Raw genomic sequence first — 12,479 nt, 5'->3', positions numbered from 1 at the left:
GAGAGGTCGGCAGTTTTTGCAGGAAGGAAAGGTGGGATCCGTACGTGTTGCAGGGTTTTATAGTCCCTCTGCTCTTGCTGGGGCTGGCCCAGGTTTGGAGGTTGCCCTTGAGTATTGCTAAACTGTCAATGAAAAGTCTGTGGAGCTAATGGGAGGACTGGTGGCTACTGCCTATTTTGTTGAAATGTGGGAATGGGCCAGTCAAAAGCTGCCATCTCATTGGAGGGGAGCAGGTCTGGCCACCTTCTTATTCAGGGGCAGTAAAAAAAAGGGGGAAACTGTTTTATTTCTAGTGAAAGCTTTAGTAATGTTCTTGCCATGTCCAATGGTTCAGTGATGATTTGAGTGCATTGTCTGCTCTACTGGCAGCACACTCCTTTGTGCTTTACCTGTACTTTGTGCACTGACTCCTTATTTGTGTGACTATTTCTGCCTGGTAGATCTGAGCCCACATTCTTTTTACAAGTCAGTTGGAGATACAGGGGAAGACCCAGGCATAGAGGGCTTAAGGGACAGGTTTGTATCTATACAATACCTTGCTTGTATTTCTCTGCTCACAGGCAAAATGCTTTTAGAGAGTGGATGTGTCTTTGATACTTTAAAATAAAGTGTTGCTTTTTATTCTCTCCCCCTTTTTTTGTAAAAGGAATGGCTATATAAAAGCAATATATTCCTGCTTGTAATGCATTCTATAGCTACTTCAGACATGTATTTATCCTGTTATGCTTTAAAAATTAAATAAAATTTATTTTAAAGTAGGAAAAGTGAGGAGAGAGCAGTGAAAGACAAAACCTTAATCAAGCCTTTCTCTACAGTCTGTCTGAGCAGTTTGTGTGTTCTGCTAAGGGGTTGGACAGGAAAAAATAAGACCTAAGCAGAAAATGAATTATATGACTTTAACAGTTTCTTATTTGTCAATATTTGCACATTTAACTTTAAATAGTTAAGCCCCACCCCTACCCTCAGGACCTGACTCCTGCTGCATGTGAACTTTTCAAATCTAAAGGAAAGGAAACATCTGGTGTATCATCTGGCTAAAGAGGCCATACGCATTGCACTGCAATAAGTCATGACAATACATTTGATGTTTTTATTGCGTATATGAATAATGTATATTGCTTTGTCTATATATTTGTCATTATAATTTTCCTGCTATAATTAACCCACAAATCATGCTGCAGAAATATATGGATGACTGAATTAGTCAGGTGCCCTACTAATAGTTTGACATCTGAATGTGAGAGTTGAAGATGGCTGTGTTTGGAAAGTATTATACCTTAACAATTGTTAGTGTATCTCAGAAGATAAATATGAATGTATCCCTTAATGCTTTTTGCATATCATCTGTATTCTGTACTAGGGAACTATATAACTTTTATGTCATCTCTAACATTTAAACTACCTCATCCAATGTTACTTCTCTGGAAAATGTTCTTCGTAGGACAGAGACAGATTTGCCCTTCCTACAGTCTTGTGGATGAAGAATGTTACTGAAACTTGGGAATTTGTTCTTGTTTCTCCTTCTAGCTCCATGAACACCCACAATCTGGCCCAACAAACTAAGTCCTGAGAGTAAGGGCTGATTTGTGTGCGTTAATCAAATGTGTTTCCAGCCTTGGGGCACATAAAGAGTGCAAGATGCTGGTGTGCATGTATTTCTGTTGATGAGGCTTGTTCCTTTATGGGGACTGGAAATAAGCTTGAGCAGTATGAGGCACAACTTTAGCAGAGTGTGGAATGTATATATGTTATGGAATAGGCCAGAGTAAGCATTTCTGTTAAAAAAATAATAATGACAGACCCACTGAAAATATTTATGGCAATACAAAAAAGTCATGAGGTCCAGGCCTTTGGGCACCTGCCCTCCATCTGAACCGGCTGGGCACTTGCATAAATACACAGCTCTTTGTAAAAGAAGTCTGTGCTACATGGCTAGTAAAACACATTCATTATGGCCAGAGGGCCCACAAAGATAATTTTATAATTAATGAAAATCTAGGTGCTAGAACATCAAAGTGACAGCAAAACCTTGAAGCGATTTTTACTGACGCAAGCAGATGCCGCCAAGTGTTTCATATCCCAAAGTCATAATTAATCATCAAAGCAGTACCATTTCATTGTATTTAAGAATTTTTATTTATTTAGGATTTTCCTTGAAAGTGAAATGATGCATTTTGTATGTTTTTGCACTATTTGACAGCAGTCGCAGAAAACAGTCACATTCAACCCCTATTTATAAGGCTTGCAGAGGTTTGTCAGATCAAGACAGCTAAAGTAAACATGACAAATGTCATTTTGTAGTGCTTAATACCGTTAATCCTTAAAGCATGGAACCAGGAAACCCTTATTCGTACTGGTATTTGAAACCTGTAAGCAATCTCATGTTTCTAATGCTGATTTTCTTTTTATTCCACAAAGAAAACAGTATCAAGGCCTTTTTCCTGGAATATTACTTGAGGCTATTCAGAAAAAAAAAAACAACAGGAAATTTGGCTCTTTAGCCCTAATAATGGTCTCTTTATTGAACAGAGACTTGCTTTTTTTGTTAAACAGATTTTCTTATGAAAGGGTTAGAAGCGAATAAACGACAAGTTCAAGCTCATCTGATTACTTTTGATTTATGTTGACCTTGAAAGAGAGAGAGGTCATGCTGTTGGCAGGCAATAAGAACTAATCTGTTACTAAGTGAGTAATTAAAAGTGAGGCCTTATATATTTTTGTAATGAGTTGACAGCAATTCCATCCCCATGTCATACGGTTGCTCTAATCAACATGGTCATTGCATTTAGTGCCAAATGAGAAGTTTACAAGAAGTCAGATGACAAACTCTGAAATGTGCAGTTCTTTCAGTTGTGCAGATGAATAGACTGACTATATTGTAGATGAGGAAAAACTCCAATAAAAATTAACGTCAAGCTGATGTCTGCAATTAGGAATTTTACATTTTTCTAATGAATTGGAGTGGATGCTTATTCATATGTTCAACTGAGAGATGTAAAGTTGTGTTCAATAAAAAAAAATAATCCGAGTTTTGGCAGCTGAGGCACTGTGAGCTTCTACTGTTTAACTGGCATGACTTAAGACTGTTCTGACATCAGACACAACAGTATTGACTTCCATATCACCAAATAACTTAAAGAACAGTCCATTTTGCAAGACACATTAAGAAGTCTGGTTTTTTGAGTTCAGGGTAACTTTCTAATTTGATTCAGGGCCTGGATATTCCTGCAAAGTGCTGAATGCCTTGGCCCCAATCCAGCAAAATGTGGCAGCTATGTCTTCACTGCCTTTTAAGTGTGGCCTGAAGGCTGGGCTTGACCACTCATACTTTTCACTGATAGGAGCTCATTGGAGTTAGGCTTGGAGACAACTGGGAAGAGAACCTTAGGTTTGTTCTCTGTGTTTCCCATCTGGTCTTGCGAAGACATTACAGAAGCGATGTTGGGCAGACAGATTATCCTAGGGAGTGGATAGGACAAAGTCATCAATGAGATGTCCCATAGAAGGATTCTACCATTGCCTGCTGTGAAGACAGGTAGGATTGAAACATAGGTAAGGACAGATAACATTGGAACAGGCTGCCCAGGGAAGTGGTTGAGTCCCCATCCCTGGAAGTATTTAAAAGACATGTAGATGAGGCACTTAGGGACATGGTTTAGTGGGCATGGTGGTGTTGGGTTGACGGTTGGACTCGATGATCTTAGAGGTCTTTTCCAACCTTAATGATTCTATGTTTCTATGATACTATGATTTACAGGCAATTGAGATTGCTGTAGGAACAAAACAGACTGATGGAGCATCCTGGGTCTCTGGCCTCTGTCAGAATCAGTTATCTGAGTGTGGTTGCTACCTTAGAACACCTGCTTAACTATTTTTTTTTTGTTTTAAGATAGTAGGACTTCCATGCATAATGTGCTCTGAGTTTTCAGACATATGCCCAAATACTTTTCCAAATTTGGGCAACACCTGGCAAGAGCGAGTCTCCAGAATCAGAGGTTTCTGTAAACAAGAGCTAGTGTAACCTCAGCTGGTGACTGTTCGCATGTGCTACAGTCAGATTGTGAAAGTACTCAGCAGTTGTGCTGAAAACTTATCAATTTTTTCCAGCTATACCACTTGGTCTAATTAAGGTATTACCTTACTCCACAAGTTTTGCCTTACCAAAAATAGGGAAGAATGATCTCTCCCAGAGAAATGATAAAAAATCTTTCACTTTTTATCCTATGCAAGGATCTGTTTTATGTTTATTAGACATCTGTTCTCTTTTGTTTAAGAAACCACTTAAAGGGAAAACTTTAGCGAAGACATAAATGTTAACCATGAGGAGTTTTTTAGCATCACTGTCAAATTTGGAGTTACATCTGCCTGTCTTTCAAAGAAATGGAAACACTAATCTTGTTCACAGATTTGCCATCAAGTTTGACTAAAATATAATTATGGGTCTCACTTGGGTCATTTAGTTTTGATTTGTATTTCCTATGCCTCCATTAACAAGGCTCCATCCTATATGTACATGCAACTTCTATTTTGAGTCTTATGTCAACAATCACACAGATCATGGCTTGTTCTCATCTTGTTTATAGCCACGCGAGATCGAAATATTTGAACTTAAAATCTAATGTTGCTCAAGGTGGAATTAGCTGAGTATCACTGCCCATCGGTCAGCAAAAGTTGGGGCCACTTGTTGCCTAATTTCCTTAGATTACTAAGCAGCTTCTACTACAAAACACTAGAGCTACAAGTGCCTATAAAGCATTTTTCCCATTATCCACTCATTGCTCATTTTGGCTGTAAGTTCTGTTATGTGTGATACAATCTACAGAAATATGTGAGATCAGTGTGATTGGCATTACAGTCAGGCAAAAGATATTTCCTGCGAGTGGCAACAGCATAATTGCGTCTCTCAGCCAGCATTCGCTTGGGTCCGAAACTATTGTGAAACAGGCTGGAACTGTTTGTGAATGGGTGATTCTGCCTAACAGATGGTTATATGTAAAGGCAGCCAAGAGACCATGTGTGAGCATCGTGTGTTTGTGGGGGCATGAGTTGTAGCCAGAAATGTCTATAAAGAATCTGCCCTAAGCTTTCTGGTCCAAGATTAAGCAGATATGTCATTTCTAATCCAGTTTTGGGGTAAACTTCTGAAGTATTAAAAAAGAATGTTTCTGCAGCTGTTTCTGCACCAAAAAAACCAAAACAAAACAAAACTTGATGTCCAAAAGAAGAACTCAGCAATGTGGATCAGGGAGCTTGAAAGGGTTGGTTTTTCAGAACTGCATTTTTGTATTTCCTAGTTAGACCTTTGGACCCTAGCCAGCTTTCTGCTGGGTAGATTGGCAGGGCACAGAAGTCAGATACACAACAGTCTGCTGCCTTCCATGGCCGCCCCCATGTGTAGTGTTCCTGTTGCATAAAGCCATTAGTGACCAGATTACAGAAAACATAGGGTTTTGTTTCATAGCTTTTATTTGTTGTTCCATTTCCTGTTTCATTCCTATTTAACCTCTGCACTTTCTAGTTCAGACATAGTATCAAAGTGAATTTGGAAATGAATTTCATATGGATGAGAATGAATTGTAAACTATACATGCTATATCCAATATCACTTTTTAAAAAAAAAAAAATCATAATTATTTTTTAATAAACAGAATGTTTTTTATTAATCTACTAAGTTTTAATAACAGTACATTTCCCCCTCCCTCTTCCAATATTTATTTTCCATCAAAATCATCCTCAAAATTAATCAAGAGCTGCATGTTTTGTTGTAAAGTCTTTTTGCAGCAAGCTGCCTTTGAATTGCATAGATAAAGCCTGTAATGGATTGTGGAACTCAACGTTCTGACTCTCAATTAAAGTGCTTTCCTAGTATAAATATATCTCAGTGTTTGGATGACTGTCTGCAATATCAGAAAATCACCTTGAGTTAGGTGGAAGGGAACCTTTCCAGAGTTGCAGTGTTGGAGAGAAATACGTAGGAGGATGCTCTCTGAACATGACCAGAAGGAAAGGCAGCTACCCTTCACAAGTAAAATCTTCTTGAGGTGTTCCTTTTTTGCAAATCTGAATTAAATGTGTTTGTAATTTGGCATTACAGTTTTATGAATCTGTTCATGATTTTAGGAGTTGCCATACTGGCTCAGACTTTAGGTCCAGGGGGATGGATCTGAAAGCAGTGAGTTCCAGATGTTTCAGAGAACAAGGGGAACACCCTGCAGGGGGCAGAAATGGCACTGTCTGCCCTGTCACTAGACTTTATTTTACCTTCTAGCACTTAAAAGATTGCTTAAGGCCTGACGCACATTGTCTGATATGCTCTCCACACAGTTTTTCAGTGTTATGTTAGGGAACTGTTGCTACCTACATAAATACCTAGCTGCATTTTCATCTAACTCCTCAGTCTCATTATCCTTCTGTAGGAAAGAGTTCCCAAATTAGTCATTGTATACACATGCATTGCCGTTTACTGTATTTGAATGTTCCAATTTTCAGTTTGCTGGTTTTTTTTTTTAATATTTGTTTATTTTATTGAAATACTTCTTCTTGTGTTACAAAACATGACACAAAGTCCCTGGGTATCTGATACTTTATTATGTTTTCACTTGTTCTTCTCCTTTCAAAGATAAAGCAATCCCAGTCTTTGCTAGCTCTTTTCACAGGTTTTCCAGGCCCAGGCTTATTGCTCATATTCTTTGCCCTCTTCTTTTAAATTTCCAGGCCTGTGTCTCTCTGTCCTTTTCATTTTCACCTGCCTGTTCTGCAGTATCCTTTCAGCTGAACGTTCAACGTATCTAGGAGGAGACCTTGCTATAATTGCCTATAAAGATTGTCTACTTTGTCCCATTCCTTGTGCAAAACAGCGTCTTTCTTACTTCTTGTCTGCAATTTAGTTGAATTGTGTACAGTGAGTCAAAGCCCCTTTCTCAAAGAGTCACTTTGAATTTATAAACCTGTAAGTATAAAAAATTCAAATTTAAAGAATATATGTTTATTTTAAAGCATATTACATGTGCATATTAAAACTGAAATAACTTTCATTTCACCTCGTTAGAAAGTTGAGTATTTTCAAGGTAAAAAATGAAGACTTTGGACTTTGGTGCAGTAAAATAATGTAGCCAGTGAAGAGAAGGGAGGATGAGTGTGATGTTTTTATGGTAGATTGTGCTTGTTCATAGGATGTCCTTTAGCATTTCGTGCAGTTGAGGCATCTAAATGACCCTATAGTTTCATACCAAATATAGAGAACTGGAAAGACAGTCAGCTCATGCGGCCTTGGAAGTGATGGCTGTAATGGTGAATTCACTGCTTATTGACAGTTATTATTAGGTGTCTTTAGACTTGAGAAGTGCATTCACTCTAAGAGGACTACCTGGACTGCTAGTCTTTCTCAGGTGTTTGAGGAGTATTTTACATTGAGCTATATATATTGAATCCTGTGTACCTTTATAGGAAGAGATAAAACCTCATTGACACTAAAATGTCATTTACAGTTCCTGGCCTTGCATCCAGATTGTGCTCTATGTGAGATATAATCTCACTCAAGTGATTCTGAATACGGTCTAGCTTTCCTAAGAGCTTGTTCAGGAATGAAAGGTTTGGACTATCTTATAAGGAATGTTTTCTTCTGCTTTCTTTGGCTATTGCACATTTGAAGGATGAAGGAAAGTCTCTTCTGACAGACTCTTTGGCTGTTTCAAGACCTGACTAGCACTAGACTCCTTACTTTGTTTTTTTAGGTGAGGAAGGCCATTGGTTGGATTCACAGTGCTTGCATCATGACTTCTTCATATGGCTACATTCAACTGCACAGTTGTATCCATTAGGAGCATATCTTCTTGTGGGTGCCATGGACAGAGTGCTTAACAGCTTCATTGAAGGCTGATGGGATATTTTCCTTGGCTTGTGATGCAAGCTAAATTACATATTTTCAAGAATTCATTGTATTTTATTGTACCTGTCTCAGCTCTTGTTCTCTGCCATTAGCACTTGAATATAATCATTTGTCTTCAGCTGGCATGCACCTATGTGGGTGATGAGGAGGAAGGGAGGATTTGGGAGCCAGTTTATGTAGCTAATACACAATAATAATGATTTACCAAATTATCAACTCCTTGCCATATGGATTCTGTATTTGTGTCCTCTCAGTTGACTTAAGGGTGAGTGTCCTGCACTCTTTCACATGTCTGTAGTGTGTTGCTTTCCTTGAAATGAGCTTTAAAAAGTGACAGAGTCCATAAGTCTTTATTTGAATTAGGTTCTTGAATGTTTCTTGCTGGTCAGGAGATGATTCCTTACTGACATCTATTAACGTAGTCTCTTCCTAGAACAGTAAGAAAAATCAGTTTCACCAGGATGAAGCTGATGCACCAACAAAAAACTGGGAGAAAACAAGATTCTAACGCCAAATAATTCTCATCATTTGAAGAAACAGCTTGAAAAGGATATGCTGAAACTGAGTGAGAAAAGTGCAAAATCCTACATTTAGGACAGAGAAAATCCAACACAGAGATAAAATAAGTATCTTAACAGAATAGTCCACAGTAGAAGAGGAGGGATGCTGGGATTATTAGTTCACAGTTTAAATTTAAGTGAAGTGTGTGATGTCTGCAAAACCACAAAATGCAATTCTGGAGTAAATTTAGCAGAAAGGCATATGTAAGAATAGGAAAGAGTTATTTTCCTAATTTGGCATTGCTGAGACCTAATCTGGAGCACTGTCCAGTGTGGAGCATCATTCTTTCAGAATGACTAGAAAAATTTTAGGGTGCCCAGAGATTAAAATAAAATAAATTAAAGATCTAATCTAAAATCTTACCCTATGCAAATCTAAGAAAGAAACCAATTATGAAAGATATCATAATTCTTAAATATTATGACAAGAAGGCCAACAGTAAACTGTTACCAGTGTTGGCTGAGATAAGGCCAGAGCTAATCAGTTGAAATGGACACACGATATCCAGATTAAATACTAGAAAATTCTTTTTGTGGGATATTTTAGCAGTGGGACAGGTGAGATTTTGTGGGTTGTGGAATCCCCATCATTAGAAGTCTTTTTTAAGAAAAGATGAGTGTCAGGGATAGTCTAAGTTTACTCACTCCTTTTTCATAGCTAGGAGTTAAAATACATCTCCTGTGGTCCCTTCTCACCTAACATTTCTGTAGTTTGGTCTCTATCATCTTAATGTTTTAAAAGCCTATGAAAGACTGTGCTTGAGATGTAGCATTGGTAAAAGACTCAGATGTGAAAAGCTTCATGAGCTGGACTAGAGGTGGCTTCTGAAAGCAAGAGGGAAAGAAGTGAGTTTTGGAGTTTAGATGTCTGTCTTTGATAATGCGTGTGTTGAACTTGCCCAGCATGGCAGATCTTTCTTGAGTATCCCCATTAAAGTACCACTGACCTCACCTTTAGATTATTTATTTTATGTTTGTCTCTAACTTAAAGTGACTTTACATTAGATTTGTTTCTGTTGCTAAGTAAATGAATGGTATTTGTCTTACATAAGGGACCTATCTTTTCAAATGTGATGTTTGTGGAGAAGACAGTGTGTTGGGAGATGGCTTGTCCTGCCTGTGTGGGGTGGAGAATAGGTTGGTTAGTACAAGGCTTGAAATGTCATCCAGCTGGATCTCAGTGATGCAAGCTACAGTGGATGATTTGTTGCTAATGACTCAGATGTTGTTTGTTGTTGGCAGGTCTTCCATTGATCATCATCTTTTTTTTTTTTCATATCTAGTTCTTTTCTGGACTTGTTTCCTTTTTTGTTCAGAGTTATACATGAAGTTGGTCTTCATTTTCTGGGCTTTTTGTTTAAGTATTTACCAAAACCTTCCCTTTGGAATAGTGCTTATCCCTTTTTATGTTCTCTCTTTACTGTTGACACACATAAAATTATGATCTCTGCTACTTAGTGGCTCAGGTCTTACATGAACTGTAAGTAATATGTATTAAATAACTTAGGAAACCCCAATCTTCTTAAAATCAGCTGTTCCAAATTGCAATAGCTTTGTCTCCGAGGTGAGAGACTTTCTCACCAGAAGGTGGCTGGTTATTTTTGTGAATGTCTCATTAGAAACTAATTCCTGCTTCACCTTAAATAAGTAGTACTTTAATAATGATTTTGCAAGGCTGTGTGAAGAAATGAAAATCAGGGCAGGTAGAGCGGGGAGGTGGCTTATGTAAGTACATCAACGGGACTTCAAGGAGCCTGCTCTTGTGTAAAGCAACCAAATGTTTGAACACCTTGACTCAGTTCCAAAGCTACTATAATATACTAATAGGCAAATGCTCATCAATAGTTCAGTGGCATAAAATAGATATACTTGGAAGCTATTAAGATCAATTAAGACTGATTCTGAATTGATCTTCCTGATTTCATAGAATCATAGAATCATAGAATCATAGAATCATTGAGGTTGGAAAAGACCTCTAAGATCATCGAGTCCAACCGTCAACCCAACACCACCATGCCCACTAAACCATGTCCCTAAGCACCTCATCTACACGTCTTTTAAAAACCTCCAGGGATGGGGACTCCACCACTTCCCTGGGCAGCCTGTTCCAATGTTTCACCACTCTTTCAGTAAAGAAATTTTTCCTTACATCCAATCTAAACCTCCCCTGCCGCAACTTGAGGCCATTTCACATCTGTCTGTCCTCTCATTGTAGCTGCATTGCTTTCATACACTCAGAGGGTTTCATAAATAGCTTAGGCTGATATAAGGCCATGCTGCCTGCAATGTGCATGCCCAGCTTTGCCCCAGCTGTGTGCTCCTGCCTCTTCCTTCACATCAATTCTAGCACTCATGAGGCCATGGAGGAAGTTGCTCATCTAGCTGAAATTTAACTGAAAATTAAGAAGTGGTGTTTTAAATCAGATCAGTGAGATGATCTGATGTGCAATGAAACTGCATAATTGCCAGGGCTGAAACAAAAGTATGGGCCAGGACTGCAATAGGACCTGCAGAAAAGGGTGGGACTGACCCTTTTGCAGTAGCCTGCAGGTAGATCAATTTAAGGCAGCTGTGTTAATATAACATAACAGCCTATGGTGTGCTTAGCAATTTGCATAATACACTTGGTAAGTGACAAAAATTCTGTTTGAATTTCTTTTTTTATGTGGGTGATTTAATTGTAGAGTTCCTCTGAAGGGTTTAGCATATTTTTATAATATTAATCTTGCAATTTGTTAATAACCTTGTTAGTTTGTTTTTTATCAGATAGGTACATCTCTTACCATACTCATTCTGCTACATGGAATTACTTAAGTCTATCTTGTTTTGAATCTCACCTCCCTTCTTCTTCCCCCATTACTTCTGTTTAATAAACCTTATTGTCTGGGTTAACATTGTTATTTCAGGTAACAATGAAATTTAAGAGTTTTTGCAAGAAATTGCCCCAAATCATCATGTAATAAGTGGGAGCCCATCCCACCATTGTTTCTTCTTTTTTCTATTGTGTCAAGTAGGATTCCTTGCTTGGTCTAGAAAGAAAATGTATCACAGCTTATATCTATTATATTTTCCTACTGTTCTAATTAGCTGCCCTGCAAACAAGCACCAAAACAGAAGAGCCTAATTAACAAGTTCTGTGTACGGTCTTGGAAGCTCCTGAATTCTAGTCATGGTTTGCCAAAATAACTTAGTGACTCAAATTACTTTCATCTCTCTCTTCTACATTAGGTGTTAAATATCAATGATATTGTTTTTGTCTGCTATACCTGATGTTTCAGTGGCTAAAAATATTGGCACTATGAGATGCTTTAAAGATGAAAAATGCAGTTATTACCACTCATCTTTTGCTTTTTAAGGATTTAAAGATCTGTAATCATTGATGCAAACATTTTTTTTTCCTCCAAGTTCCATTCTTGTGCTTACTTTAAAATCTTTCTAGCTTAGACCAAAGGCAAAGGTATAAGCAGAAAGTTAGGTCCTACTAGTATCAGTAGTACTAGAGCAGGTATGCAAGGGCTATGCTGAGAAGGGTCTTTGCTTGATTTTTGCAATTCAGCCATAGAAGTACTTATGGGGGAGAAAGTCCCTTTGCATGGGTCTGGGAAACATCACACTGAATTTCTCAGCCAGGCAATTAAGTCAGCCTAGAATGCTCCAGATGAGAAGAGCAAGTTTAACAGAATTGCATTTCATAGATCTGGTTATTTTAATTCAGTGAGGTCATCAGTGTGAATGTTTCCTTCAGTATGATGACGACTAGAAGCCATTGCCTATTGTACTGTGACTGGCCTTTACCATTTGTGGTTTTAACCAAATTCCACTGCTTCTTGTACATCTGTCCTCCTTTATGTCAAATAGTACAGCAGAAATATTTTAGTGGTAATATCTGCTCAGTTGGAAGAAGAAAGGCCCTGGAAACTTTGAAAGGAAAAATATAGGCTCATTTTCGTATCTACTTTCCAACCTTCAGCAAGCTTAGTAAAGCATAGGCATTATTAGGTATATAATTGTACTCAAGCATCTTCTGGTAT

Source organism: Aptenodytes patagonicus, chromosome 7 (genome assembly GCF_965638725.1).
Source record: "Aptenodytes patagonicus chromosome 7, bAptPat1.pri.cur, whole genome shotgun sequence".
Classification (NCBI taxonomy): domain Eukaryota; kingdom Metazoa; phylum Chordata; class Aves; order Sphenisciformes; family Spheniscidae; genus Aptenodytes; species Aptenodytes patagonicus.
Note: the sequence above shows the minus strand (reverse complement) of the source record.